This window comes from Staurois parvus, unplaced genomic scaffold, assembly GCF_062004578.1.
Source record: "Staurois parvus isolate SC_StPar_1 unplaced genomic scaffold, SC_StPar_1.0 ptg000054l, whole genome shotgun sequence".
Classification (NCBI taxonomy): Eukaryota; Metazoa; Chordata; class Amphibia; order Anura; family Ranidae; genus Staurois; species Staurois parvus.
Window position 1 is genome coordinate 1,682,178 of NW_028317850.1, and position 24,929 is coordinate 1,707,106.

Sequence of the window (24,929 nt, forward strand, 5' to 3'; positions counted from 1 at the left end):
GTCTTGCTTTTTTGGTGGAGCAGTGCCTGGTTTCTGTCGTCAAGTGGATTTTTCCCTGCTCACCTGTGCACCATCCGAGGATCCTCTCTGACCGAGGGAATACGTTTACCATTGCCATTCTGATGATCACTTTTGAGCTGTAGGATATCTACACTGCACTATTAATGTGCACATCTGGTTAGTGTGCATTTCTTACTTCAAGTCATCTTTATTGGGACTATTTTATACATTATTTTAACTTATTTTGACATATTCATATGCATTTTGTTTTTTATTTATTTTAGCGCTGCACTTTTTTAATGTATATACAGTAGTTACCTTTTTTGTCCCGATTTAAAGAATGTCAAGTGGAGATTTTGAACCATATGATTCTGGTATATTGTTAAAAAGAGTATGTGGACAGAATTTTTAAAAATATTTTTGTAATATGCTGTAAGGAGTGCTGTTTCTAAAATCCATTCCTTTAAAGAGAAGTACGAGATTAAAAAAAGCAAACATTCATAGTCATCTATGTGGGTGCTGCATCAATCCAGTGCTGCAGCTGTCCCCTCTCTGGTCACATGACCACTGATTGTTCAGTTCTCAGTCTTCAATGATCAGGCGTCAGGGCAGATTCTGACATTATTGTCGGAACCCCTGCAGAGCCTAGACTGGCTTTGTGACATCAGCAAACAGTGGGCTTTAGCACACTGTTACCCGAATCTGAGTCACAGGAGGCAGAACTTAATGCACTCCCATGACCCACAGGAGAAGAATGGCCAAGAATTTTGGTCGTACTTTTCCTTTAAGTACCTTGAACACGTAATAATGTTTGTCTTTCTTTTAGTTTTAGCTCTGGTTCACAGCGATGTGACTTGTTAAGCGATTTGACAGTTTCAAATCATATGACAAGTCGCATTCTATTGTCTGCAATGGAACCGTTCAAATTGGTGTGACTCTGACTTTCCATTGCCGAACCAAATTGAAAAAAGGTCCCTGCACTATTTTTTCTGATTTCAGCTGCGACTTGCATAGACATGAGTCTAGTGCATGAAGGTTGGGATTTGAACGAACAACCCTAGTACTAACAGGCAGAAGTGCTAACCATTTACCTAAGTTGCACCTGAGGTTGCACTGACTTGCGGCTTTGAAAAAGATGCAGTAAAATAACACATGCGGTAAATCTTTTGCAAATGTGCAATTCACTAGGAATTTTGCGGTAAATAACTCATGTGGTAAAATATCTGTAATACGGTATTTACCGCATATTTTCATGCAGTAATTTATTGCAAGGTCATTTCCAGTGGGTGGAGCCAGGCGGTATATCACTTCCACTGGACCGTCAGCCCTGATGGAGACACAGACAGCTCAGAAAGCGAAGCCCAATGTGCTGGACGTGGTTGAACAAATGGTAAATGCAAGCAAACACGCTCTCCACATGCAAACTCTGCATAAACTAACCATGCAAGCTAACTCTGCATGTCAATATGCATGCACTTTAAAAACTTGAGGCAGAAATTGAGAGATTACAAAAGCTGTCCAAGATTGCTCTTTGCATGTGTTACTGAAACTGCTGTACATATGCACATTTCTCATGCAAAGCAGCTGTTCTGACAGCAACCATTTAAAGGGCCCATGCACACCAGTGACATGCATTTTGGATTGCAGTGAAAATCCCTTGGAGCCATGAGGATTACTCTTCTCCTCCTTCTAACACGCCTTCTCAAGAGGCTGAACTGCAGGAGATTACATTCAAACACCTCCATGGCTGATTTTTTTCACTATCTCCAAACACCCTCAGAGGATCAGGAAATACCGCATGTGATAACACCAGCAAATCCCTGGTGATAGATATTGCAAGTGTTTTTCTTCTTGTTCCATTTGTGAATTGACCGACCTTAACAGCTTACCGCATGATTTTTGAGATATTTACCAAAAAATGTTTGATTTTGTGTTAAATACCTCAAAATCATTTTTTTTTAAATTGGACTTTAATTACCGCTTTTGATAATTTATACAAATTATTCACGTGACTGTGTTATCACATGCCCTTTAGTGAATTGACCCCTATATCTCTTCCAATGTGCCCATGTTCCATTCATTGGGTCTTGTTATTTTATTATAAGGTGCAGATATTACCATATTGATCACATCTGCACATTTACCATATACCAGGTAAGGTACAAGCTAACAATCCATCTTAAAGGTATTGCAAAACATTTATTTAAATTTGGCTGATTGTATACTCTCAGCAACTACAGTAGGTGGATAAAAGCCTGAAAATGATGGTTACGAGACCTACTTTTGCCTTAACAACTCATAAGGATAAGTTATGCATTTAATCCATTATATAGGGTATACAGTGGTTTTAGGAATCATTTTTTTCTCTTTACTTATAATGGCAAGGGCTAAAAAAAACACATTTTAAAAGAAGCATATTTAATGGGTAAAATATAACATATAGCATAATAATGTTTTGCTTTTTCCTACTCAGTTGACTTGACTTACTAAAGGCAAACTGGCTGTTCACTTTGCAAGGAAATTTGGCCCAGAGCTTTATAAATATGATGAAGTTTCACTTTGCAAAGGATCATATGCAAGGAAAAAAAACAGCAATTGTCTTGCATATGACTGGATGATGAAAGTCAGCAAAGCTTCATAGCATTTACTAAGTTGGGGGGAAAATTCTATTGCAAAGTGCAACTTCCCTTGCAATGTGAACAGCAGATTTGCTTTAGTAAGTGAACCCCAGTAACTTATCAGCAATCATTTATCTTTATCACCCTGAAGTTTCAATCAGACAAAATATGCCTCAAAACAGGCTGCCTGCTGTGTGCTCTCTTTAGCTAAAACTAATATTAACAGTCTAATGTAAAACAACAGTGTAAAAAGGTATACTTAAAATAAAGTACAGCAAATAAAATTGATTGCACACCATTATTATTGCACTTTAAAACACAGTGAGGGGAATTTACAAAAACTGGAGCAAGCTGAATCTGGAGTAGCTGTGCACATTAACAAATCAGCTTATATCTTCAACTTTTTCAGATAAAGTAGCAGGTTCAGCAGCTGTCTTTCGGCCTGTGTGTACAACTGTTTATTCTACAGAAGCCGATGTCACGACCAGCTTCTGTCAATCGGGCATGCTGGAAAACAAGCATCTGACCAGCGCTGGCAGCCAATGACTGCGGGCACTGATCAGTGTGTTCTGGCATGAGGCAGTCCCCCTGTCAGAACACAGAGGCACAGCAGGGGAGATCTTTTTTTTTTGTTCAGCCTGCTGGGTTTGTGGGTAGGCTGCCTACTAATAGTTAGTTTTGAGAAGGAGGGAGTTAATGTCTTTTTGCTGCCGTTCCAGGGTCTGTCTTGGAGGGCTTTTTGGGTCTGACCCACCAGTCCTGTGTTGTTATAAAAGGGGACAGGGGTCCAGATCTGAGAGCCTGGCCAAGCCTTCAGTAACAAAAGAGCTGCTGCTTGAGAAGAAGATGCAGACTCATCAGGACACCAGCATCTGGGATATTGCCACTACGGACTTGCCTTTCCATGGACCCTAACCTGTGCAGGTATGCTAGGGCAGCTGCTTTAGCTGGACTTGGTTAGGGAAAAAGACTTTGCCTGGTAATTCATTGCATTGAAAATTCTACAGTGAAGCTTTGAAAAGTTGCTTTGCCTGGTCTGAAGGTATTCAAGGGATGTATGAAAGTAACCGGCACCCTATACCTAGTCTTCAGTGTGGGTCAGTAGGCACATTGGGGTATGAAGATGGCTCTGTAAGCGTTAATGCATTGTGGAGTACAATGAGTGGTTACCAGGGGTAATGGAAGTCTACAGCACACAGAGGTCCCTGGCCTGCACACGGGTAAGGAAGAGGAAGAGTTAGCATAGTGCACACATAAGGGTTTACTTACTAAAACTGGAAAGTGCTGAATGTGGTGCAGATCTGCAGAGGAACCAATCAACTTCTAGGTTTTATTGCCAAAGCTCAATTGAACAAGCTGAGTTTAGAAGCTGATTGGGTACCATGCACAGCTGCACAAAATTCTGGGTGCACCAGTTTTAGTAAATCTATCCCATAGAGTCTGCGCTAGGTGCACAGCGGAATTCTGTTACTGGGAGTGAAGTAGTGGAGATATGCTGGACAGGTGGAGTGGGCATCAGCTCAGCATGTCCCTCCTAAATGCAACAACTTACAGTGAAGCTATATATTGATCCGGGGCCTGAGAGAGTTCACTGGAGTTCTGTTTATTGTACAAGCTCTTTGAGTTGGAGGTCCACCTTAACCTCTTGCCGTCCACCTGCTGTTTATAAATGGCAGGGCGTTGGCAGTCCAGGGTCGGGGTGCCGTCCATAAACGGCACCCGCCTTTTCTAGCTGTGCGCGCTCCCTGGGAGCGCGCACCACCGCGATCCGGTGCCCACTGTGTTCTCCGGACACAGTGAAACACCGATCGTCGGACGGTACCTCTGTACGAGGTCCCGATCATGTGATCACTGATTGGCGAATCAGTGATCACATGCAAAGTAGTAAGCAAGATGTCACTTGTGACATCATTGCTTACTATGTGTGAAATCTGTGAATGATCACAGAGGTCACATGGTACAAGGCTATTCACAACAGCCTTGTACCATGTGACAAGCTGTGACCACTCACAGCTCACTCAGTAATTCTCAATGACTGCAAGAATGCAGACAGAGAGAAAGAGAAATGATTGCTTTTACATCCTATATGGGTGTAAAAGCAATCAGTGTAAAAAAAATAAATAAATCTTCATCACCCTCCACAAGTAGTACAGTGTCACCATGGTGACAGTGTACTGCTAGGGTGACAGTATGTAAAAAAAAATTAATAAATAAAAAATAATAATATAAAAAAAATAAAATAAAATGTAAAAAAAAATGTTTAATGTTTAAAAATTATAATTTTTGGTTATAAACTAATTTGGATTTTTTTTTTTACTAAAAAATAAACGGAATAAATTTTGGCTAAGATTTATGATGAAATATTATTTATTTGCAAAATTTTATTTAAAAAAACACTTTTTTTCAAAACTTTTGAACTTTTTCATTTACATAGTAAAAAAAATTAAAATCCCAGCGGTGAATAAATACCACCAAAATAAAGCTTTATCTGTCTCAAAAAAATGGTAAAAAATTCATATGGGTACAGTATTGCATGACCGCGCAATTGTCATTCAAAGTGTGAAAGCTAAAAATTGCCCTGGACAGGAAGGGGTAAAAGTGTCCTGACAGGAAGTGGTTAAGGTTGAGTTATCCCTGAAAGCGACCTGTGCCCTGTCCCAGGGCATTAGTGAGCATGGCACAGTAAAGGTACCCCATGTGCAAGGTGCCCAAGGTACCTAGCACAGCCCAGAAGAACCCACCCTATGGTAGGCCTCTTATGTTACACACACTTGGTGCCCAATGAAGATATTATTTATTATTATTAAACAGTATTTATATAGCGCAAACAGTTTGCTCAGCGCTTTACATTATAATGGCAGACAATACATGAGACAGTACAGTAATAATACAATAAAAAACACGAGCGGTCCGAGGGCCCTGCTCCTTGGAGCTTACAATCTAGGAGGGAGGGGAGAGTGGTACAGGAGGAAATAGCTGTGGGGGATGGAATGGTGGGGGGAGCGGAGGAGATCAGCAGTTAGGTGAGGGCAGGGTAGGCTTCTCTGAAGAGATGGGTTTTCAGGGTGCGCCTAAAGGTGAGGAGGGCAGGTGACAGTCTGATGGATTGGAGCAGTGAGTTCCAGAGGATGGGGTAGGCCCTGGAGAAGTCCTGGAGGGGGGCATGGGAGGAGGAGACCAGGGAACTAGAGAGTAGGAGGTCTTGTGAAGAGCTGAGAGTACGTTTTGGGTGGTAGAAAGATATCAGGTCAGTGATGCAGTTTGGGGCTGTTATGAACAGCTTTGTACGTCAATGTTAGTATTTTGAATTTTATGCGTTGGGCAATCGGAAGCCAGTGGAGGGATTGGCAGAATGGGGTGGCAGATACGGAGCGGTTGGTAAGGTGGATGAGTCTGGCTGCAGAATTCAGGATACACTGAAGTGGGGATAGCCTGTGTTGGGGTAGGTTGGCGAGGAGGGAGTTACAGTAGTCAAGTTGTGATATGATAAGGGAGTGAATGAGTTGCTTTGTAGTTTCTGGAGTTAGGAACGTGCGTATTTTGGAGATATTGCTGAGGTGGAGTCTGCATGAATTTGTCAGTGTTTGGATCTGGGGCTGGAAAGACAGATTGGAGTCTAGAACGACACCTAGTACTCTGGCTTGCGGGGTGGGCTGATGATGGCGTTGTTGGTCATGATGGAGAGGTCAGGGGGGGGGGGTGTGGGCTGGGGGGAAAACTAGAAGCTCAGTTTTGGCAAGGTTTAATTTGAGGAAGTGGAGTGACATCCAGTCTGATATGTCGTTCAGAAGGCTAGTGATTCGGGCGGAGACTGAAGGGGTGAGGCGAGGGGTAAAGAGATAGATTTGAGTGTCATCGGCATAGAGATGGTAGTTGAAGCCGTGGGAGTTTATCAGGTGACCAAGGGAGGAGGTGTAGATGGAGAAGAGAAGGGGCCCGAGGACAGAACCTTGGGGGATCCCAACAGAGAGGGGGAGTGAGGTGGCAGCATTATAGGTAACGCTGAAGGAGCGTTGTGATAGATAGGAAGAGAGCCAGGAGAGAGAGGAGTCTCTGAGGCCAAAAGAGTATAGTCTTTTGAGGAGGAGGGGGTGGTCGACCGTGTTGAAAGCCGCGGAGAGGTCGAGGAGTAGTAGCACTGAGTAGTGGCCATTGGCTTTGGCGGTTAGTAGGTCGTTGGTGAGTTTGAGTAGGGCGGTTTCGGTGGAGTGAAGGGGATGGAAGCCAGATTGTAGGGGATCAAGGAGGTTGTTGTCAATGAGGTGGGAGCTTAGGCAATTATAGGTTAAGGTCAAGCAGTTTGGATGAAAATGGCAGCAGGGAGATGGGTCTAAGGTTGTTTGGGTCGGTGGGATCCAGGGAGGGTTTTTTAAGTATGGGAGTGATGTGCACGTGCTTCAGAGGGGAGGGGAATGTGCCAGTAGAGAGGGAGAGATTAAAGATGTGAGTGAGGGAGCGTAGGATGGAGGAGGAGGGTGATCGTAGGAGTTGTGTGGGGACAGGGTCAAGGGGGCAGGTGGTAAGGCGAGCTTCAGAGAAGACCTTAGTGACCTCTTCGATGGTAACGGGGTCGAAGGAGTGGAGTGTTGAGGGGGTTTTAGCGTGAGGGATGTTGGGCAGGGTGGAGGTCTGGACAGTGGCGAGGTCGAAGGAGAGGAGTGTTGAGGGGGTTTTCGTGTGAGGGATGCTAGGTGGGGCGGAAGTCTGAGCAGTGGTGATGTCCCTGCAAATTGCGTCGATCTTGCTTTATAAGTGGTTAGCAATCTCGTGGGTGGTGAGTGAGGTACTGGGTGGAGGTGGGGGCGGAGAGAGCAGGGAGTTGAAGGTGGAAAAGAGCCGGCGAGGGCTGGAGGAGAGGGTATTGATAAGGGTTACAAATTATGCTTGCTTGGCAGCATGGAGGGAGGAAGTGTAGGTGAGGAAGGCGGATTTATATTGGGTGAACGCTTGCTGGGATCTGGTTTTGCGCCATAGTCGCTCTAGCACGCGACTGCGTCGCTTGATGTTTTTGGAATGGTCATTCTGCCAGGGTTGAAGTGGTCAGGGTCTAGTGATTCGTGTGGTTAGGGGTGCTAAGGAGTCAAGGGCGGCTGACAGCGAGCTGTTATAAACAGTAGTGGCCAAGTCAGGGCAGGACAGGGGAAGGATACTGTCATAGAGTTGGTCAGCTGCAGAGTGGAAGGGGGCAGGGTTCAGGTTGCGGAGGTTTCGGCTGGTGATGGTTTGACGCTTGGGGGGGGGTAGGTGTAAGAGAACGAGGATACGGAGAAGGTGATGAGGTTGTGGTCAGAGAGGGGAAAAGGTCCAGGGTGTTCCCATCGGAGTGGGTGGAGGACTGTATGCACTGTGCAAGTGCAAAAGAGGAGGTTAGGTGGAGGAGTTGGGATGTGGCTGGGCTATTGATATTGGTAGGGATGTTGAAGTCTCCAAGGATGATGGTGGGCAGCTCGGAGGAGAGAAAGAAGGGTAACCAGGAGGAGAAGTCGTCGAGGAAGCGGGATACGGGTCCAGGGGGACGATAAATTACTGCGATCCTCAGGGAGATTGGAGAGAATAGTCGGATGCAGTGGGCCTCAAAGGAGGAGAAGGATAGAGAGGGAGGGTTTGGGATAACATGGAACATGGAAGATAGGAACATGGAAGAAGTACCACCCACCTACTACACCCTTACAGGAAAAATACTTTTAGTGTGTACCCAGCTTAAGCTTTGAAAAAGAAAGAAAGAAAGAAAGAAAGAAAGAAAGAAAGAAAGAAAGAAAGAGAATGAAAGGTAAAGTGATGAGCCCAAGGTACCTACTGTAGCCCAGAAGAACCCACCCCACACTAGGCCTCTTATGTTACCCACACTTGGCACCAAACGAGGAGGGGAACATGGAGGAAGTACATCTTTCTTTCTTTCTGTCTTTCTTTCTTTCTTTCTTTCTTTCTTTCTTTCTTTCTCTCTCTCTCTCTCTCTTTCTTTCTTTCTTTTTTTCAAAGCTTAAGTTGGGTACACACTATATATATATATATATATATATATATATATATATATACTGTATATATATCTTACTAAGAAAGAGAGAAAGAAAAAGAAAGAGAAAACTATATATTCCTGTTATATCATTCTACAGTGCATCAAGCGTGGAAATAAATTGTGCAGCAATTTCATGTGTTTGTTCCTCCATGAAATTGCACTGAGGGGGGGGGGGGGGTCTTCTGATTCATAGAGAAGATTATTATCAGCTATGTCAGGTATATCCAAATTTATGTTTGAATATACCCCCTCCCATATTTTCTGCAGTGAAGTGCTATAGATGATCTAATTGTCTCAGGGCTGCCAAATTTGGAGAATTTTATCTATTTAGGCAAATGGCAAATTTTTAATTTCACGGCTTTGCATATACAACTTCTGTTTGATCTTCAGAAAACCAAGCAATCCATGAATAATGAGTAGGTTAATGAATTGCACGGAATGCATAGATTGAGCAAATGTATACCTACAGTATATTTTATAGCAACCTAAATCGTTCCAATCCACCCTAAAAGTTACAATTACTTATTATTTCTATCTGGTGCATTTTAAAAATTCATAATAGTGTTTTTAAATCTCTAGATATGTAAACATTAGTAGCTTATTTCTTAGTAGAATATAATGTTTTCTGTAATGGGTTGCATGTTACATCTTAGTTTTCTTTAATCAAATATATATAATACAATGTTGTCAGTTAAAATGAAATATTTCACTTACCACATGCAATCTATAGTTCTTCAAAATTCTAATTCCAATCACTGAGTTGTTTTTTCTTGTACAGACTGTGTGCAAAACCAATATGTGCTTTAGTACTTCAGCTCAGCTTGATTTGTGAATGGAGTGTTTGTGGTCGTCTTAGCAACTGCAAGCAGCAATCAAAGTATCTGAGTCACCAGTGAAGCTAAACATACCTGTACAAGGAGTGTCTCTGACTTATTCAATTTGAAGTATCATAAGCCTGCAGATTTCTGATATACATGTCAAATGATATGATCTAAAAAAAAAAAAATTGTCTACATGTTATGCAAGTGCACATTGACTGAACATTAACATACATTCATTTCTATAGAGTAGTAATAAAGGCAGGGCTGCTGTTAGAAACCACGGGGCCCCTTACAGCAACCTGTCACGGCTCCCCCCTCAAAACTATAGGGCCCCATACAGCCAACCTAACAGGGACAACCATCTCCACATAAAAAACACACTTTACTATGCTTCAGTTATGAATGAACACAGTGAATGATCAGTACCGATCACTCATTGTGTTCATTCGGGAATGGAAGGGGCTGCAGAGAGAGCCTTACGGGGGATTGGTTCCAGTAATTGGCCCGCTCACCCTTCCTGCCCTCATCCGATTCACCCAGCTACCTGGGCCACCCTGAAGGCCTGGGCCATGTACAGGAGGACTGGTGGTTATCCAAGGCCCCGAGTAAAGGGTAATGGGAAATTGTTCAATAATCTGATTGCTTTGATATTTCAAACATAGGTATGGAAATCAAACCATGTGTGAGAATTTTCTGATCACTTTCAACCAACCAGATAAAAAGACACAAATTATCTCAGCTTTGCATTTATTAATACATTGTTTATCTGATTGTTTTGTTTGTTTATTTATTTTAAATGGAGTTGAAGTACATAGATTTGACCAGGTATCAGTAGTCCCTTTACAGCAGAACTCAGACTGGGAGAGGGAAAAGCAGCACAAGGAACTAATTAGTTGTGCTGCAAAGGAGAGAGCCAAATGAAAGAGGGAGGAGCTCATCAGTCTGCCTGCTTCTTCCTTCACTATTCATTCAGAGGCTGGGGGAGGGATAAAATATGTAAGGTCTCCCAAGGGAGTGGTAAAAACAGCCACATTTTTGCAACCCCTTGATCACCCACCCAAAGTGCAAAACACAGCCGGAGGAGGCTGTTCATGTGCCACAGCCACAATGCTTTGCATCACAGGCACGGAAAATTGTATGCAGCATGCCAGGTTGACAGGCAGCACCGTCTGACAAACATGGCTAATCAAGTCAATGAGGTCATGTCACAATCATGAGTCAAACTCTTTGCTTTCGGTTGCAGCGTATTAGCCCCATTATAATTATTTTTTCATTTTTATTTCTTAAAGAGATTTTAAACCCAAAACTACAAATGTATGATATTACAGCTTATCAATCCTTAGATGTGGTGACTGCATTAGTTTTCTTTATTAGGCTTGTTCCCTCTGTTTTCACCCAGCAACACATTTCCTGTATTAGAGTGTCCCCACTCTGGATGAAGGAGCACAGGGGGCATCTTTGGACTGCAGCATTGTTAATCAGGGGGGAGCGGAGTGTGAGATGCACTAGCAGATTTAGATACACTAACAAACTGAAGCCACACTTCAGCTACTTTCTGGAACAGGGGCGGACGGGGGGAGGAGGTCTAGATCTGCATGTTTGAGGTACCTTGGCCAATCCCCTGGCAGGAGGCAGGGCATGGTTACCAAGGACAACCCCTATATATGACAGAGCCTGGGGAGCAATGTGCAGTGCCGGGTGAAAGGTGAACTGAGAGGAAGGCTGGAGTGTGGAGCCCCAGGGAGGGGAGCTTACCTACAGATAGATCGCTGGAAGGGAAGATCTTCTCTGTCTCGCCGTCTCCTGGTGAGGACAACCTGTGCAGCAGGGAAGGAGCCAGCCCAGCAGAAGACCTAAAGGCAGCCATCAACCCACCAAGCTAACAGGACAGGATAGTGTGAGTACTTCTGCACCCCCTGGGCCAGATAAGGGGAGAGGGTGATGAGGTGCAAACCCAATTAGTTGTCATCCGGGACGACTTCATTGTTAGCTCTTGGGAATCCTTGCCCAAGGATACCCTCAGGGTAGCTGGGTGAAGAGGAGGATTTATCCAGGGTCTGAAGTGGTACACCAAGGGGACTTCGGTGCTCCTTAAAAAAACAGCTCTATTTTTTTCTGATCAAGGACTGTTTACTGACTCCAAGCTTGCAAAGTGTGAAAAATGCATGTTGCCTGGCTGTGCAAAGTATATGGGGACTCAAAACAAACTCAACTGCCCATAAGGGTGTAGTGCTATAAACAAATTGTCAGAATAGCCATTGATGAATAAAAAGTAAAAAAAAAATTACTTCTAGCTGTTAAATGATGCAAAATTGTAATGTGTATGGCCAACATAACAGGGATAATAGAGTATATTTAAAAAAGAAAAACAATGTGCAGATTATTTTAAGTGGAAATGAACTAAAAAAGTGAATATTTCCTATATTTTAAGAAACATTCAGTAATTTTAATTGTGCCTTTAAGTAACCAGAGAATGAATTCCTACTAAAAATATCAGTCCACAGTGGCGCATGCGTGGCATGGAATGGAGTGGCCGCATATAGACACTGCTCCGGATTTCTCAGGGCTTTCAGCCAACAATATAGGGCCAACGATCCTTGCCACAAACCTTTTAAACAAACACCCAAACTACGGAACCCCTGTACATGCCAACACCACGGAAGAAGAGCCATGGAGGGGCTCATAAATCGCTCACACATTACCTCCTCAGAGCCCAGGAACAAAACAGCATGGCTGAACATGGCGCCGGCTCCCCACCCGCCCCTGCTTCTTCTCCCGTTCATTTCTCAGAACCTGTGCAACAAGACATGGGAACAACTCCAAACTGTGAGTACTCCCCTCTCACTAAAGCGGATTTAGATCTTAGTCTGGACACACTATGCTCAAAATTGCTTCACAGATTCCAATCTGAACTGCAGAAATCCACAGCTACTTTATCACAGGAGATTGAGGCCTTAGGCTCATGCTCTGATTTGCTAGAGAATAAACATGATGAACTCTCCATTGCTCTCTCATGAGAACATGATGCTCTCTCTTCAGCTTTTCTTCAACTCCAATCCCATGTAGAAGATTTGAATAATAGAAATTGAAGAAATAACCTTAGAATCAGAGAAATACCTGAAACAGTTACTGATCTCTCTGCTTATACCCTGAAGCTATTCCAGTCGTTATTGCCAAATTATGATGTGAATTCTTTCTCTTGCGATTACATTCACCGTGCCTTAAGAGCTAAACCTCCTCTTGATAAACCACCCAAGGACCTTGTCCTATGCATGATAGACTTTTTAGTCAAAGAAGAAATATTGTGCACTGCACACAATACCAGAAACATAATGCTGGATGGTATCTCCTTCAGGGGCGGACTGACAACTCATGGGGCTCCCGGGCAATAGGGGATCATGGGGCCCCTGTGTCCTTGCCCAAACTCAAAAAAGCCTATGAAAAAGGTACCAGGGGCATCTCATGGGGCCCCCTACTGACCCTGGGCCCTCGGGCAGTGCCCGAGTTTCCAAATGGTCACAAATCTACCCTGATATCTCACAAGCCACTCTTGATAGATGTAGGAAAATGAAAAAAATCACCTCTACTCTTGCAGCGGCCAGAATCAGGTATCTCTGGGGTTTCCCCTTTAAGTTGATCATCCCACAAAATGGTACCATTTATATTGCGACGTCTATCTCTGAAGGCCAAGATATTCTTGTTAAATTAGGCCTTTTGGACTCAGATACTCTTCCTCAGCCCACTCCTACTCCACGCCCAATGCCTATATGGAACACTCCCTCCCCTCGCAGAGATAGAAGACAAATTCGTCCTGAAGCTGGACTCTTTGATCCCCTTTAATTATAATGGGATCTCTATATAATCAACACATTTTTTTTTTTAGAAAATCTCTTACTATACTCTATTCTCCCTGGGAAATTCCGCATCCCAGTGGAAGCACATATTGATCCCACTAACCTCAAGAAGAAGAAGGGAAGGTAGAGAACAGAAAGAAGAAAAAAAAAGAAAGAGGAATTTTTTTTTTTTTTAATTACTGTTCTCCCACTGACCTGATCCGTATCCCCGCAATATTTGTTATCTGAGAAAACTTTATTGTTACATTCTTCCATATTCAATTTTACACTTTATGGACCCACTTATACCGGTCCTACATACAGGTTGAAGTTACACAGTTAATTTGTTGTTGTTATCTTTGTGGCTGCGCCCACCTATGCCAACATGATTCTCCCCCACTCAGTCTATGCCATTGCATTTTTTAATTGGAGTTTTATGCACAACCTTAAGTTGTTTCTCATTCTTCTGCAGTGGTCGTTTTTGAGAAAATCCACCTTTTTAGGGAGCTCCAATTTGGCTCAACTGAGTTTGGGACCTTTTGGTCTCCTACTACTGTATATGTTTGTTGGACTGGATGGAGACAGGGGCGGACTGACAACTCATGGGGCCCCCGGGCAATAGGGGATCATGGGGCCCCTGTGTCCTTGCCCAAACTCAAAAAGCCTATGAAAAAGGTACCAGGGGCATCTCATGGGGCCCCCTACTGACCCCGGGCCCTCGGGCAGTGCCCGAGTTTCCAAATGGTCAGTCCGCCCCTGGATGGAGACCCCCTCCAGTTCCCAAGTTCACTAATTTACAGTTTCACTTAATCCGTAAACCTCACATGGATAATATATGTTTGTTTCATCTTGTTTGTCGACTATGTGGTACTACACACAGACTCAGTTATGGGTATTTTACAATTTTTACAGTGGTCTTTGCCTCAGTTACTGTTATACCATCATTACTGTGTCGAGATAAATGCCGACTCATAATTGTTCTTTGCATTTGTGAATGGATAATATCATTTTCTGTGGATACCTTATTCCAGGGCTTAAAATTCGAGTCTAGACCTACTAGCCAGGCACAAACCTTACTCTCCACCAGTTGCACCACCCAACCTTGCCCAGGTCCGCCTCCAACCTCACCCCGGCCTGGCCCCCAACCCCGCCCCCAGCCCTGTCCCCAACCACGCCCCCTTAAAGCTTATGAAATTACATTTTTCTTTAGAATAAAGAGTCCAAAATATAAAATACTGCAATTATAACATAGCTTTATTATGTCAATTTAAACATAACAGCAATAGCTTAATAGCAATAGGGTGCAATCAAAGTATCAAGTTTTACAGCTTTAAACTTGTAGTAAACATTTTGTATTTTTCATTGATGATGATTTAATGATTACACAGGGAGAGCCGCGTTCTCCTGATATACAGAGCACAGAGCTTAATGATTAGACAGGGAGAGCCGCATCTTCCTGATGTACAGGATATATCAGCACTGCAGCACACGTGATTGGCTTCTTGTGCTGCTTTTTCCTCTCCCAGTCTGGAGTCTGCTGTACAGGGGCTGATACCAGATTAAATATAGGTACATGCTGTGCTTGCCTCCCTGGCGGTATTCCCGAGTGTAGCTCGGGGTACAATTTCAGTACCACAAGCGGTATCCCCGAGCTACACGCGGGCTTACCATACAGCGTTGCTCAGGGATTCCCTGCAGAGCTTACCTTGTCCTTCACTCCCGCGATGTGTCTCCTGCAGCTTCCCCGGCCATTTCCGGCCATTGCCGGCATCCAGCTTCCGTGTTCCTGTCCCTGTGATGTCGGAACATACAGGCGCCGGAACCGGCAGCAATTTTGAAAGTTTTAAAAAATGTCTTTTTTTAAAACGATTATTACATAGCAAAGCATTGCTGTTTCAAAGCATTTCACATACATTTTGTCCCTACTGCTTTGTCCTGTGCCCTGCCTGCATTTTGACTGTTCTTTCTGCCTGGAAACTGGGAAACGTCCATGGCGTCCAAAAAGCGTCCCTTTAGGTCAAAAGCGGTTTTAGACCAGCTAGAGAACAGCGATAGTAAATCACAACCACTTGCAGAATTGAGTGATAATGATTTGTGGGGAAATTCGTCATCAGACACTGAAAATGATTCTGCGACTTTGCTCAGCGATGTGCGAACTTGGCGCTATATTTCAAATTTCAGCGTTTTTGGTTTGATTATATTATTGAATTCAATTTATTATTATTATATTATTATTTTTTATGATTATTTATTAAATTATAATTTATGATTTTGTGTTTCAAGTTTTATCATATCCGGAATGTTTACTAGACTCTTGTTCGGACAGATTTCAGTGAGTTATTCCTAAAAATGACAGGCCTACAATAAAAAAACTACATATTTCCATGCAAAATAATGGTACCGCTTTCAGCACCAAAAATCTGAAATAATCATACTATCAGGGAGGTTAATATGTATTTGTTTTTATCTTTCTAATTCAGCTTTTATTCATTTACTGAATGCCCCTTTGAAGGAACTGACTCTAATTTGCTTCTTTTTTTTTTTTCAAATTTGTATCTTTTATATAAGAATAATATTACTATTGCCCGTGTTAATCTCCTATGCTCATAATGGATCATTATTTGTCTGCTCTCAGCGGAGGAGAGCGGACCTCTCCTGCACCTGTCCCCTCAGCGGCGCTGCCAGTGTAATGGCGGTGCTGAAGAAGAAACCGGAAGTTGGACACCGGAAGTTGGAAAATGGAACTCGGCTTCACAATGAGGCTTGGAGCGCAGATGAAGCCGCTCCATCTGTGCTCGCTACACAAGGATTTCCCCTCACATTTGGCTTTTCCAAGCCCTGCCTTATTCCATAATTGCTCATTATGATAATTGTACAGTATGTGTTTCTCACAATGTCCAAGGTTTTAACTCCCCACATAAATGGAAGAAAGCTTTTCTACAGTATAAAAGATTAGGTGCAAAAATTATTATGCTCCAAGAAACTCATTTTTCTAAAGATAATCACCCCACTTTCTTCCATAAAGTCTATAATCAATCCTTTTACACACTCTCTCCCTCTAAAACTAAAGGAGTCGCCATTTTTCTCCACCGCTCCTTCCCTATGGAAGTCCAACATGTATACAAAGATGTTGATAGTAGATTTATAATCATTAAAGGTTATTTAGCAGGTAGGGAATTAACTATTGCCAATATATATGCACCCAATGAAACTCATGCTGCATTTTTCCCACACTTTTTTTATATAATACAATGATACCACTCTTCTCATGTTTTTCTAGGTGGAGACTTTAATTTAGTCTCACAACCTCACTTAGACCAGAGAAAACAAACACAATATTCTAAAGCTTTCTTTAAATTCATCTGTACACAACTTAACTCACTTCAACTAGTTGACTCTTGGAGAGCCTTAAACATTGGTGCTTGAGAATACACATATTATTCACACCTACATGACACGTATGCACGCCTTGATTATATTTTTTGTACTCCCGTTATTCTGTCAATTTCACAAAAAGCCTTTATTCATCCTTGTCCATGGTCAGACCATCATATAACTGTACTCACTACAAATATGATAGCTCTCTCTCCGATTCCTTATTTCTAGAGACTCAATGACTCTTTACTAACTGATACCATTTGTCAACAGGAAATCACCTCGGCTATCGAGGAATATTTTCAATTAAACTCTACCCCGGAAGTTACCACACGCCTCTAGCTAGCACATAAAGCTGTCATAAGGGGCTGCTTAATTAGATTAGCAGCCAACCATAACAAAGCAAATATGCAAAAAATATCAACCTAAATAATATATATAAAACTAATTTTAACACTCATGACCCTCTCATTGCCAGCCTAATTTCCCAGGAATGCTCTGAATTAGACTCTCTGCTTTCTTACAAAGCTGAGAAAGTCCTTTGATTGTCTAAAGCGAGATTACTTTTATCAAGTAATTCATATACTGCTATGTTTGCTTGGAAACTCAATCATTCATTACATCCTCCTCATATATACAAATTAAGAAATATTTCAGATCAACTGGTTACACATCCAGAAGAGGTTCTCACAATATTTCCAAAATTCTATTCGGATCTACTTGCTAGCCCCACCTCTCCTATTTCATCTTCCGCACTTTCCTGGTTGGCAAATATTCCTATTCCTACCTTAACTACTGCACAACAACAAAAATGAAATGCCCCATGCACTCCCGAAGAAATTCTTCATATAATCAAATCTCTTAAAAGTGGCTCAGCACCCGCAAAGATGCATTCTCAGCTTTTTACTATAAACAATTTCCCCCCTCTTAATTCCAAAATTGGTAACTCTATATAACCACATTCTTGACAGGGGGCAGTTCCCAAAGGAGATGGTACTGGCCAACATGTCTTTAATTCCTAAACCTGGAAAAGATCATACTCTGCCTCAAAATTATAGACTGATTTCAGTGATAAACAACAACCTAAATATTTTCAGTAGATTATTGGCTAATAGACTCTCCTCCGTGATCCCTTCTCTGATATCTCCTTATCAATTGAGCTTTATCACAAGTCGCCAAATCACGGATAATATTAGACTTGTTACAAATATAATTGAGGATGCCAATTCTAAATCTCACCCCGTTCTCTTTTTAAGACTGGATATTCGTAAAGCATTCAATAGTGTTACCTGGGAATATTTATCCATCCTTCTGAAAAGATATGGATTCCATGGTAAATTTCTCTATGCTTTTCAAGCTCTTTATACTGCCCCCCGAACAAGAATCCATTTGCCAGGGTGTAACTTGAATTTCTTCAGAGTGGGCAGGGAAACTTGTCAGGGCTGCCCCCTCTTTTATTTGTGTTAGCCATTGAACCCCTGGCCACAGACATTTTAAGTCACACAGCTTTCAAAGGTTATACCTCCTCAAACTCCTCCAAAACTTAGTATGTATGCAGATGACATGCTTTTATTCCTCACTCAACCTAATGTCTCACTAACTAACTTATTTCAAACCTTACAACTATTTTCATCATTTTCTGGACTATCTGTTAATATCTCCAAATCCATAGGGATGCCAATAAATATTCTGGATTCCCAATTTAGGGTCCTATGGGATTCGTTTACCTTTGCCTTGTCTATAGACTCCCTCTCATATTTGGGGGTCTGTCTTACACCAAATTTACAGTCTTTGTTTGATGGGAACTACCCACCTTTGATATCAACCTTACGAAAGATGCTAAAATTGTGGAGTTCATATCATATTTCGTTTCTAGGAAGAGTCACAGTTATCATGACAATTCTTCCTAAATTGTTGTATCTTTTTAGAGCTCTTCCCATTAGATTGACCAAAGAATATATCACTAAAGTTCAAATGGAAGTGGATACTTTATATGGGCCCACTCCCACCCTTGTTTTTCTAAAAAGATTTTGTATAGATCACAATATGAGGGTGGGTTAGGTTTACCTAATTTCTGGCTCTACTATTTGGCTTCTTTCTTTGCACAAATTTCCCAGTGGCATATATATATAAGTCGAAATCAAAAATGGGAAACAGACTGAAATCTGACTCTCTCTATAGATGATTGGCAAGAATGCATTGTGAACCTTCATAAATGCACAAGATCAGTCACAATTCGTGAAACTGCTGTTAAACATTTTACTAGATGGAATTTTACACCTGTAAAATTGCATTCTATCTTTCCATTAGTGTCTTCAGTGTGTTTTAGAGGATGTCAATCCCCAGGTTCATTTACCCAAATTTTTTCGGGAGTGTGAGAAAATTGCTCCTATTTGTTGTAAACTTGAAACTTTCTCTACAGCTATATCTGGTACTTCTATTCACATTACCCTAGCTAATTGTTTACTTTTCACTAATATCCCAAGACTTTCTATCCCTCAGATGAGACTAGTCCATACCATTTGTGTTTCCATACACTGGCTTATAGCTAGACATTGGAAGTCCCCCTCAGTTCCCATTCCACAATTAAAAATGAGAGTAGATTCGATTTGCAGTATGGAAAAAATATTTATATAATTCTATGACTTTTTATAACAACAAATGGGATCCTTAGTTTGAACACTCAAACCTCTTTTTCTAAATACTTTATGTTAACTGCTCCATCACTATACTTTATTATATGGATCACATATCTATTGTATATATTGACCCTCTCTGTTTATATCCTGGTATTGTCTTGTTTACCCTGAATATCTGCATTCATATGTAATGATCATCTTTGTTTTTTTTTTCTTTTTATTGGAATACCCTATTTGGTATATCTGTACAACTGTGTTTTCTTTGTACCACCAATTTATACCTAATAAAAGTTTGTAAACAAAAAAAAAAAAATAACAGTACACTTCCCTGCATGTGATGGTGTCTAATCACTCCTGTGCCAATAGTCTGATTGTATATGTGTATTGTAAGATCTAATGCACTGCTACCTCTGACTGCAGTTCTCGCAAGGATTTTTGCCGTGTGGCATCCTCAGGAAGCTCCTGGGAGCTTCCTGAAGACACCACGCAGCGAAACATGTAGCTGATGTTTACTGTTGTTATATTCAGCCAAATCCCTATGTCATTTCCGGTTTCTGGTATTTGGAATGCATACCGAAGTCCAGGAAGTGGAACGGCGATGCAGAGATGCTTAGTGTATTGGTGCCAAGATATTTGGTACCACATTTTTTAAGTGTAAAACTTTGAAAACTTTTTATTGCCTTAAAAAGTCTTAATTAAATACTGCACAGTGATAAGATTCTGTCTTTGTGGTCCTTGGGTGACATTGATGGAGAGACATCAGGTACGCAGGACAGCTGATGATTGGAGGAAAAGTGAGGAACAGCAGTTGGAGAGCATCTGGGGCAAACAGCGCTTCATGACTTTTTTTTTAAGTAAGAGGGTCATGGATCTTTGGTGAGTGCACTGTGGTGACACAGGAGGTGAAGCACTTTGGGAAGATTCGGTGGCACAGAAGCTGTATTCCATATTGGTGTTGGACTGCATGCAGCATTATTTACTTTTTATGTTATTTTGGTTCATGACATTTAGAGATAGAGTGCGGGGAGTCTATGGGGATTGTATGTTTCCACTTATAGTTTCACTTTCAAGGACTTTGACAGGTAGAACTTTTAAGAAAGACTGATGTTTCCTGAAAAAGAAAGAAACAGGCAATGTTGAGAATTGAAAATGCTGTGGTCAGCCAGGAAAACATGCGGATGAAAGATACATCATGCTGACTTCCCTTCACAATTGTGAGATGTTCAGGGGCACCTTTACCTTATATCTGCGTGGGATCATGGTACACCATGAGGTGTGGTCAAAAGCAATGTTTAGGAGGAAGGAAGACTTGCAGCTATAGAGTTCTCCTCAGTGCTAAAAGTACAGGCAGATACTTTTCCATCATGCAGTACCACCAGAGAGGTGTCTGATCAGTCCAATTAATTCTGCAGAAGGACAATTACCCAAACATACAGCCAAAGTCATAAAGAACTAACTTCAGCAAAATAAAAAAGACATGGCCATTGCCACTGAGTTTGTCTAGAGACAGAATAAAGTGAACAGCTTGCACCCTCAAAAGAACTGTGGCTAGTTTTCCTAGATGTTTGGAATAACTTTCTTGCGGTGTTTCTGTTTTGGAGGATGATGTTTTAGCCTTTTTGCAGCTTATGACAGGGCAATTCCATTGCCCTTCCAGCTTTCTAGTAGAAGTGACCCATGTGTTTTTAAAGCCACCTGATCACTTCCACGTGCTCAGAAATGTGTCTTCCCATATGTCCCGTGCTTATCTGTCCTTAATGGGTGTTTTAAACCATCAAAGCAGCAGGAGAATGGGGATTCTGCAGGGTCTCTGCCTATATATATATATATATATATACAATAAATGTTGTGAATATTCATTTCAATTATCCAATCACATGCAATGAGATAAGTAAAGAGAAATTATTGCTTTTCACAGGATTGAATAACTGAAGTGAATATTTACACAATTTATTTCCTTTTTTTTGCACCTATATTGTCGACAGTAACAAATATCTCATATACTTATAGCAAAACTATACTCACCTCTGATCCAACGATGCGGCGTCCCTGAGCTCCCCTCCTCGCCACCGACATCTTTGAGCTGCCAGCTCCTAGGTTTCATTCGTTGGCTGCTATCATTGGCCGAGCCAGGATGACGTCACTCCAGTGCATGTGCGGGACTTCAGACAGATTTGGCATTGCTGAATTTGTACAGTGAGCTGCACTTCCATGATTCACTGGCAGACAGGAAGGCAAGCAATTTTAATGCAGAAAAGACAAAGCATGTCTCTTCTGCATTGAAATTTCCGCCTGGTTGCCCGTGTTTAATTTTGGCCTAAAATTTCATTTTAACATATCCATCTCAGATTGGCTGGTGAGGAATCATATCTTCATCCTGGTCCACCATGTACAGCCAGAGCCGAAATGCTGAGGTTGTGTAACCCTTGCAGTTCCACTTAAGCACTACGTTTTACAAACTATGGAGGTTCTTGGTTTCAGTAAACTATTCATCTAATGGGTATAGTGATAGAGCAGTGACTGTGACATTCAATATATATTCACTGCAGATAAATCTAACTTGTCCTTGTGTTTTAAATTACAGGGGATGAGTACTCACTTTTGACTATTTGGTGGAGGTCACATTCACTGCTTTATAACTATACCCCTATAAGTTTTTTTTTTCAATTAGTATCCCAGAAAAAAATCTTTACTCCATCTACTAGTTACAGTATGGTGTTGTCTGTCCCAGAACTACCATTCTACTATCGCTAAGATACTGAATTAAAAGGTGACTTTGCAAATAAATAAATAAAATAAAAATTTATCAAAGTGTGGAACTGTATAAAAATGCTACAAGGAAAATAATGATCTGCAGTTTAATCTGAAGAAATGTTTGATTTAATGTTTTATCAACCTCAATGGATCAACTACAGCAGGTGGTATTAAAAATATTTCAGTCCTTGCACAATCAGCTACTTGTCTTCTTTTTTCTGTAAACACATAATAAACCTCATATTCAGCATCATAGGCATGAGAGAACTGCTTATTAAATTTTTGCTATTGCAGTAGTTTTCACCAGTAGAAAGGGTGATCATTGAAATAACTTTTCTTCTTTTTTTCTTCTGAAGTTTTGTAATTGTAATGGCAAAAGTGAAAGAAAATGCTGTGACACTTTCTTAACTGGATGTGAGCTCTTTAGGAAATACACATACACAATAATATCTTCTGGCATAATTATTTATAATATAATATGAATAATTATTTCTATTTCAAAATATAGATGTTATTGCTTACAGTGTATTTAAATAAAAAATAATCAATAAATATATATATATATTTTACATATATTGCACCCTGATTGCATGACTACATTTTTAAAAAATAAGTGGACGTGTACTTTGTGGGCCCTCTGTCAAGGTCCTACCTTTTCCCAGAGGTTATGCTGCTCCATGTTCTGGCATCCATCTTGGATTTCTGCAGAGCATGGTGGGAGTCTTTTATGCCTTCAGGCCTCTGCGGTCCATCCCCCAGAGGGGTGTGGTTGATCACATATAAGCCTGTTGTCCGCACGTGCCCTTTGCATTCGTGTCTTGTGTGTTAGTGCGACTATAGCTCTGTTTATACTCTTGTGGCTCTCCTGGAATCTGACTCGGCTTTTGACTGAACATTCTCTGCATTTTCCATTGATCTGACCCTCCGTTGCTGAACCCGGCCTGTTATTTTTGTCTACCGTTCTGTACCAATTGTCCCGTTGTTATCGACCCGGCCTGCCTGACTACTCTTTGTCTATCTGGTCCCTACCAGCTACACACCATTGGCGGCGGCTATTACCGCAGCTGGGGTGTCTCGGGGGCCGCGACCTGGTTCCTGGCTGCGTCAAGTCCATCCCCACCATCAGGGGCCCTGGTGAAGGGCAGCCTGGGACTTAGACTCCGCGCCCTGAGGGACTCCGGTCTGTGGGTGGTGGTTGTCGTCAGTCAGTGCGTTACCCTGCGCTGACACCCTCTCCCATTTCTCTAGCATTTTTAATAGATTGTTCTTACCTGTAACTATAGAGGTCATCACTTTGAGGCCTACCAGGTGCCACACAACCTGTCCCCCAAAATATTGCACATGTATGTAGTGATCTCAAACTGTGGACAAACCTTCTGTTGACTAAAGATTACAGCATGGCCCCCCAAAAAACAAAAAAAAGCAGCTCTATAATGTTTATACTTGCTGCCCATGCCATTTTGTGGCTAAAGGTTTTTTTTGTAAATAGCCTTTCCATTTATATATGCATCCACTGTGTTTTTTACAAAATAAAAAAAATGTTGCTCCTAAAATATATCTTTGGTGTGTTTGGGGTGTAAATTGTATGTTTAGAAAATGCCCCCTAAAAATGCAAAAGAATTGTCCTCTTTGGGATTGGATCTATTACTAGCATCATCTGCTTCAATAGGATCTGTATGAGTAAGCCCAAATTTGTGAAATGCGTTAGTGGATTGATCAAGAGTGGAAGGGGCGTGGTGTTTGCTGTCTATCAATGAACCTGTTAGACTTGTGTGATGTCATAGGAGTGTGGCCCCTTTCTTTAAAGTGGTGCGTCTTACACAGAGCGAGAATGGGCTCCTTGGGCTCTGTACCCAGCTGACTGCTCAGCAGAAGAGCAAACTGCCCAGCTCTGATATGGCGAGGTTTCTTCCCTACTGTAAGGATGTCAGGGCTGTTAGATTTCTTATGACTATAGCTATCATCACTTTCTTCCCGATTCAAGAGATAATCCTTTAAAATAAAGTTTTCTAAAGAAAAAAGAAAATCATTTCAATGCACATATATATACAGTATATATAAAATCTTTTTTTCATCAATTTTAAGCCTACCATATGAAGCTTGAATTTCATCTGTTTCCTGCTTAATCAGTTGGAACTTCAGCCATGAGTAGCCCTTTGCACTGGCTCAAAAAACATCACCTTTCAGATGCAGTCACTGTCCAGATATTCAGGCAGCCGCTAATGTTGCAACTGTCTGAATACAATACACATCAGCAGAGATTCCTCCAATCATGCGTTTAACATGGATGGAGCGATCTATTAGATTTTTCTCATTCAGCCCATGGGATGAACAAGATAAATCTTTACATGTATGACTAGTTTAAGTAGCATAGCTTTTTAAATGTGCATGATTCATCATATTTTCGGCAATCTTAACTATGTAATAAATTATTTCAATAATAGAAGTATTTGCTGAATCTGGAGGATTCTAACACAATTTAATTAAAAGTAAATATGATATGCCAATTTCTTTCTTTCATAAATCATTGTACTGACACATTTATTTGTCTAAATATTACAGTGAAGGAAAAATGTATCCAGTCTTAACATTTAATTAAAATGTAAAAACACTATTGATATAGTTGTACAGTCCCTGCTTGTCTGCTCCTATGAGGGCAAACTTGGAAATAGGTAGTGACGACCTTTGATATGCATGCGTGAGACTTGGGTAAATTTGCAATACCCACCTGGGAATGTGGACTCTCTACATACTCATGTCTAAGGCTGGCCATACATTATACAATTATCTGGAGATTTTTGGTTTAGATTTACCAAAAACCATATAATAGGAGGACAAACCTAAACAACACTTTCAGTTGTATCCAATTAGGC

The 24,929-nt window shown here is 41.4% G+C and overlaps 1 protein-coding gene across 1 annotated transcript in view; it reads right to left on the reverse strand.

The window, feature by feature from the left end:
* The window catches only part of LOC149470032 (uncharacterized), a 179,472-nt gene extending 170,010 nt beyond the window's left edge, over window positions 1-9,462 (reverse strand). Inside the window, exon 1 of the mRNA XM_089667711.1 lies at window positions 9,349-9,462. The gene's annotated coding sequence lies outside the window, so the exon portion shown is untranslated. The remainder of the gene's footprint in view (window positions 1-9,348) is intronic.
* Window positions 9,463-24,929: the final 15,467 nt, after the last annotated feature.